Genomic DNA, 7604 nt, shown 5'->3' with positions numbered 1-7604 from the left:
GACAACAATACAATAATAGTGGGGGACTTTAACACCCCCCTCACTGAAATGGACAGATCGTCTAAGCAAAAGATCAACAAGGAAATAAAGACTTTAAATGACACACTGGACCAAATGGACTTCGCAGACATATTCAGAACATTCCATCCCAAAGCAACGGAATACACATTCTTCTCTAGTGCCCATGGAACATTCTCCAGAATAGATCACATCCTAGGTCATAAATCAGGTCTCAACCGGTACCAGAAGATTGGGATCATTCCCTGCCTATTTTCAGACCACAATGCTTTGAAACTAGAACTCAATCACAAGAGGAAAGTCGGAAAGAACTCAAATACATGGAGGCTAAAGAGCATCCTACTGAAGAACGAATGGGTCAACCAGGAAATTAAAGAAGAATTAAAAAAATTCATGGAAACCAATGAAAATGAAAACACAACTATTCAAAATCTTTGGGATACAGCAAAGGCAGTCCTAAGAGGAAAGTATATAGCAATACAAGCCTTTCTCAAGAAACAAGAAAGGTCTCAAGTACACAACCTAACCCTACACCTAAAGGAGCTGGAGAAAGAACAGCAAATAAAGCCTAAACCCAGCAGGAGAAGAGAAATAATAAAGATCAGAGCAGAAATCAATGAAATAGAAACCAAAAGAACAGTAGAACAGATCAACGAAACTAGGAGCTGGTTCTTTGAAAGAATTAACAAGATTGATAAGCCCCTGGCCAGACTTATCAAAAAGAAAAGAGAAATGACCCAAATCAACAAAATCATGAATGAAAGAGGAGAAATCACAACCAACACCAAAGAAATACAAACAATTATAAGAACATATTATGAGCAACTCTATGCCAGCAAATTAGATAACCTGGAAGAAATGGATGCATTCCTAGAGATGTATCAACTACCAAAACTGAACCAGGAGGAAATAGAACACCTGAACAGACCTATAACCACTAAGGAAATAGAAGCAGTCATCAAAAATCTCCCAAAACACAAAAGCCCAGGGCCAGATGGCTTCCCAGGGGAATTCTACCAAACATTTCAAGAAGAATTAATACCTATCCTTCTGAAACTGTTCCAAAAAATAGAAATGGAAGGAAAACTTCCAAACTCATTTTATGAGGCCAGCATTACCTTGATCCCAAAACCAGACAAAGACCCCATCCAAAAGGAGAATTACAGACCAATATCCCTGATGAACATGGATGCAAAAATTCTCACCAAAATACTAGCCAATAGGATCCAAAAGTACATTAAAAGGATTATTCACCACGACCAAGTGGGATTTATCCCTGGGCTGCAAGGTTGGTTCAACATCCGCAAATCAATCAACGTGATACAATACATTAACAAAAGAAAGAACAAGAATCATATGATCCTCTCAATAGATGCAGAAAAAGCATTTGACAAAGTACAGCATCCTTTCTTGATCAAAACTCTTCAGAGTATAGGGATAGAGGGTACATACCTCAATATCATAAAAGCCATCTATGAAAAACCTACAGCGAATATCATTCTCAATGGGGAAAAACTGAGAGCTTTCCCCCTAAGGTCAGGAACGCGGCAGGGATGTCCACTATCACCACTGCTATTCAACATAGTATTGGAAGTCCTAGCCACAGCAATCAGACAACAAAAAGAAATCAAAGGCATCCAAATCGGCAAAGAAGAAGTCAAACTCTCACTCTTTGCAGATGATATGATACTTTATGTGGAAAATCCCAAAGACTCCACCCCAAAATTGCTAGAACTCATACAGGAATTCAGTAAAGTGGCAGGATATAAAATCAATGCACAGAAGTCAGTGGCATTCCTATACACCAACAACAAGTCAGAAGAAAGAGAAATTAAGGAGTCGATCCCATTTACAATTGCACCCAAAACCATAAGATACCTAGGAATAAATCTAACCAAAGAGGCAAAGGATCTGTACTCAGAAAACTATAAAATACTCATGAAAGAAATTGAGGAAGACACAAAGAAATGGAAAAACGTTCCATGCTCATGGATTGGAAGAACAAATATTGTGAAGATGTCAATCCTACCTAGAGCAATCTACACATTCAATGCAATCCCCATCAAAATACCATCCACTTTCTTCAAAGAAATGGAACAAATAATCCTAAAATTTGTATGGAACCAGAAAAGACCCCGCATAGCCAGAGGAATGTTGAAAAAGAAAAGCAAAGCTGGCGGCATCACAATTCCGGACTTCCAGCTCTACTACAAAGCTGTCATCATCAAGACAGTATGGTACTGGCACAAAAACAGACACATAGATCAATGGAACAGAATAGAGAGCCCAGAAATGGACCCTCAACTCTATGGTCAACTAATCTTTGACAAAGCAGGAAAGAATGTCCAATGGAAAAAAGACAGTCTCTTCAACAAATGGTGTTGGGAAAACTGGACAGCCACATGCAGAAGAATGAAACTGGACCATTTCCTTACACCACACACAAAAATAGACTCCAAATGGTTGAAAGACCTCAATGTGAGACAGGAGTCCATCAAAATCCTAAAGGAGAACACAGGCAGCAACCTCTTCGACCTCAGCCGCAGCAACTTCTTCCTAGAAACATCGCCAAAGGCAAGGGAAGCAAGGGCAAAAATGAACTATTGGGACTTCATCAAGATAAAAAGCTTTTGCAAAGCAAAGGAAACAGTCAACAAAACCAAAAGACAACCGACAGAATGGGAGAAGATATTTGCAAATGACATATCAGATAAAGGGCTAGTATCCAAAATCTATAAAGAACTCATCAAACTCAACACCAAAAGAACAAAGAATCCAATCAAGAAATGGGCAGAAGACATGAACAGACATTTTTCCAAAGAAGACATCCAAATGGCCAACAGACACATGAAAAAGTGTTCAATATCGCTCGGCATCAGGGAAATCCAAATCAAAACCTCAATGAGATACCACCTCACACCAGTCAGAATGGCTAAAATTAACAAGTCAGGAAAGGACAGATGTTGGCGGGGATGCAGAGAAAGGGGAACCCTCCTACACTGTTGGTGGGAATGCAAGCTGGTGCAGCCACTCTGGAAAACAGTATGGAGGTTCCTCAAAAAGTTGAAAATAGAGCTACCATATGATCCAGCAATTGCACTACTGGGTATTTACCCCAAAGATACAAAAGTAGGGACCCGAAAGGCTACGTGCACCCCGATGTTTATAGCAGCAATGTCCACAATAGCCAAACTGTGGAAAGAGCCAAGATGTCCATCAACAGATGAATGGATAAAGAAGATGTGGTATATATATACAATGGAATATTATGCAGCCATCAAAAGGAATAAGATCTTGCCATTTGCAACGACGTGGATGGAACTGGAGGGTATTATGCTGAGCAAAATAAGTCAAACAGAGAAAGACATGTATCATATGACCTCACTGATATGAGGAATTCTTAATCTCAGGAAACAAACTGAGGGTTGCTGGAGTGGGGGGTGGGATGGGAGGGATGGGGTGACTGGGTGATGGACACTGGGGAGGGTATGTGTTCTGGTAAGCGCTGTGAATTGTGCAAGACTGTTGAATCTCAGATCTGTACCTCTGAAACAAATAATGCAATATATGTTAAGAAAGAAAAAAAGAAGAAGAAGAATGTAGCAGGAGGGGAAGAATGAAGGGGGGGAAATCGGAGGGGGAGAAGAACCATGAGAGACGATGGACTCTGAAAAACAAACTGAGGGTTCTAGAGGGGAGGGGGTTGGGAGGATGGGTTAGCCTGGTGATGGGTATTGAGGAGGGCACATTCTGCATGGAGCACTGGGTGTTATGCACAAACAATGAATCATGGAACACTATATCTAAAACTAATGATGTAATGTATGGGGATTAACATAACAATAAAAAAAATTAAAAAAAAATAAATAAATAAAAAATTAAAGAGATTCAAATTGCTGTAAAGTTGATATAAATTAGTTCAAAATAGACTTGAGCTAAAAATTAAAGTCATAGAAATACATAGTGAAGAGAAAATTAAAACTTAGTTTACATTTACACGTTCAAACATTTTATGTTATTTCTTGGCATGCTATGAATCTCACAATAATTTTGTTGGTTTATTCTTTCAAATTGTAATTAATTTCCCCATTATGTATACATACAGATAGATTTATGTATAGAAACATACTCATAACTTAAAAATGAAGATTTTTAACCTCCCCATCTTGTCACCTCAGACTAATGAGCAATAATAACTCTAATGTGGGTATGGCATCATTGTCAAGATTGACAAGAAAAAGCTTATTATGGTGCTAGAAATGTTGAAAAAATTGTTTTTCTACCTAAAAGCATGTTTTAAATGCTTGACAATTATTTGAAGGAAAAATTACTCTTTATTAAAAGTATATCCCACAAGTAAAGGATGAGGTTAAATATCAAACTCTTTCACAGATCTTTCTAATAAAGAGTCTCAAACCCTAAGATTAAAGGATATAGAGAAAAGAATCACAGTACTTAAAGCAAATGGGCTATGTGGGAGAAACCAACAAGAAGCTCCTCTCAATCGTCTATTCTTACTTAAAGGTGCTTCTGATCCAGCTCTAATAAGCACTTCTTCTCCTGGTTTCCGTGGCACTTATGAGAGGCAGGAAAGTGCAGTGACGGAATGTGGCCTCTGGTGTGAGCTATTGTGGCCTCAACTCCTGATTCTAGCCCCATGGATTATGCAAGATACTGAATTGTTATGTGCTTGATATAGTGTCTAAAATCAGATACTGAGTTAAATTTTAGTATCCATGTATTTAGAACTAGACTATGAAATTTGTAAATATGTATGTATTATTCATTTTTACATCTTTTGCTTTTAGCACAATGAATAAACATTTTTATTGATGGGCAAAAAAGAAAGAGACAAAAAGAGGTAGAGAGTGGGAGAGAACAGCCAAGCTAAGGTTATTTTTGTTATAAAGATTTTTCCCTCTGGGTGCTGAAGGGTTGGCATAAAAATTGGGTTAGGAGATGATTCTGGGTAGTTTAGCATGAAAATGAACCTATGGACATTAAGACATTGAGAATCCATATATTCAGTTAGGATTCACATATTGACTTCCAGGGTCTTTAACTGTGACTAGAACACACACTTTGATTCAGAGCTTGCAGTTAAAAAAAAATAAATACATAAAACCAACACAATGGATCATGGAACACTACATCAAAAACTAATGAGGTACTGTATGGTGACTAACATAACATAATAAAATTAAATTAAATTTTAAAAAAAACCAGAATTATCTTTAGAGACAAAACTGACTTCAAAGTTTTAGACTTGAGAGAAAACAAGATATGGTGCATTAGAGTTTCCATAGAAAAAAAAAAAAACAGAAAAGCAAATTTCCCCAAAAGCAGTTTTGTTTTCTTTCTTTCTAGAGAGAGAGAGAGCACATGGAGGGGGTGGTTGAGGAGGGCAAAGGGAGAGGGAAACAGATAGAAGCTTAAGCAAGCTCCATGCCCAGCATGGGGCCCATGCGATGCTCGATGTGGGGCTCATTCTCATGAATCTGATCATGACCTGAGCTGAAATCAAGAGTCAGGCACTTTACCGACTGAGCCACCCAGACACCCCTTGAGAAGCAGTTCTTTTTTTTTTTTTTTAAAGATTTTATTTATTTATTTGACAGAGAGAGACACAGTGAGAGAGGGAACACAAGCAGGGGGAGTGGGAGAAGGAGAAGCAGGCTTCCTGCTGAGCAGGGAGCCCAATGTGGGGCTCGATCCCAGGACCCTGGGATCATGACCTGAGCCGAAGGCAGACGCTTAACGACTGAGCCACCCAGGCGCCCCGAGAAGCAGTTCTTAAAAAGAAGGCACATGTGAACAAGTTTGGATTTTTTTTTTTTTTTTTTTTTTAATAATTAAACATATTGACCTATTTACATTTCATGTGATTTTATAGATGAAAGATACAATTTTACCAGATCACTGTTTAGAGAATTATCATTAACTTATCTGGAATGTTCTTCAGCACTCATACTTTTCTTTTTTTCTTTTTTTTTTTAAATGTTTTATTTATTCATGAGAGTCAGAGAGAGAGATAGAGAGAGGCAGCGGCAGAGGGAGAGGGAGAAGCAGGCTCCCTGCTGAGCAGGGAGCCCGATGCGGGACTCGATCCCAGGACCCTGGGATCGTGACCTGAGCCGAAGGCAGAGGCTTAACCGTCTGAGCCACCCAGGCGCCCCGACAAGTTTGGATTTTTTTCATTTAAAAAAAACTTTCAAAAATTTTTTTGGAAATATGGGAAAGAGTCTAGAGTTCTGGAAATGTGACAGAGTGGACTATATGGGGTGTACTTTCAGGATGGAAAATAGTTAAGTTCAGTCCAAAGGGACAGATCTCCTATAAAAAGAAAAAGTGTGACCTATTCAAATTGTATAGTGCTGTTTGAAAAAGTTAAAGGAATTTGAAGTTAACACAGAAGGTTATAGATCACTTGAATATCAATAAAGACATGTTTATTTCTTTTCTTTGTTTTTTCCTTCCTTTTCCATTCATCAATTTATTCACTCAACAGGGAAAATGAATTAAGGGTTTATACAAGGTACTAGGCCCAGGAGAAATAGAAATTAGGAAGTAAAAATAGGTCTTCAAAGAACATAGTTTAGTAAAGTAGGGAAAATAATTATAATGAATTGTATAACTATAAAAGAGTAGTAATCAAAAGATGGATGGTTCATTCAAGGATAAGACAAGGAATTTTTAGACAGTACAGGCCGTATAGAGGGATTCTTAAGACCTATAGACCTTTCCTATATGAGAGGAAAGATGGAATTTCACAGCTAGAAAAACAAATGAGAGGTGTCTGTGTGGCTCAGTCAGTTAATAACATGTACAACTCTTGATTTTGGCTCAGGTCATGATCTCAGGGTTGTGAGATCCTGCCCAGCATTATGCTCTGCTCTGGGCGTGGAGCCTGCTTGGGATTCTCTTTCTCCCTCTACCTCTGCCCCTCTCCCCTCTTAAAAAAAAAAAAAAAAAGAAAAACGAAATCATTTTAGTCATAGGAAATAGTATATTCTTTATAAAGTAGGTAAGAAACCACATAATGAATGATAATGCTTACTCATTGACTTTTAAAAACCTTTAATGAAGTCAAATAAATCTGTTTTCTAAAGAGAGAGAAGCTTTATTCTGCCTTTCTTCTGGAATTGCGTAGTAATTATCACCTTAATGTCAACTGATTGCTTTTAAGATGGATCTATTTCAGTTTCTCCCCCTGCTTTTAAGGTTCAATGCTTATTCCTAGGAAGGGGAAATTAATTTTAACATATGTGTCTTCCTTAAAGTTTGTGGTCTTAGGGGTTTTCAAATAAAAGCCTACACTGTAACAGCGAATCCCCATTGATATGGTGTTAAAGTATAACCTTGCCTCTAGTTTCTGAAATCTCTAGGAAGCATTTTATCCCCTCAGCTGTTCTGTTCTACTGAGTAACTTGAAGTTGTTCTTTTCATATGTACAGCTCAGGATTCAAAAAAAACTGAGTGATATTTGTATATAGATTTCTGTGCTCTTTCTCTACAATTCTTTCCTCTACTGGTTGTGTTTCTTAAATCACAGTCTGATGGAATTAAACTGCAATCTCTCTCAGCAG

This window comes from Phoca vitulina, unplaced genomic scaffold (genome assembly GCF_004348235.1).
Source record: "Phoca vitulina isolate PV1807 unplaced genomic scaffold, GSC_HSeal_1.0 scaffold34, whole genome shotgun sequence".
Taxonomy (NCBI): Eukaryota; Metazoa; Chordata; class Mammalia; order Carnivora; family Phocidae; genus Phoca; species Phoca vitulina.
The sequence above is the reverse complement of the archived record's forward strand: the minus strand, read 5'-3'. Positions refer to the sequence as shown.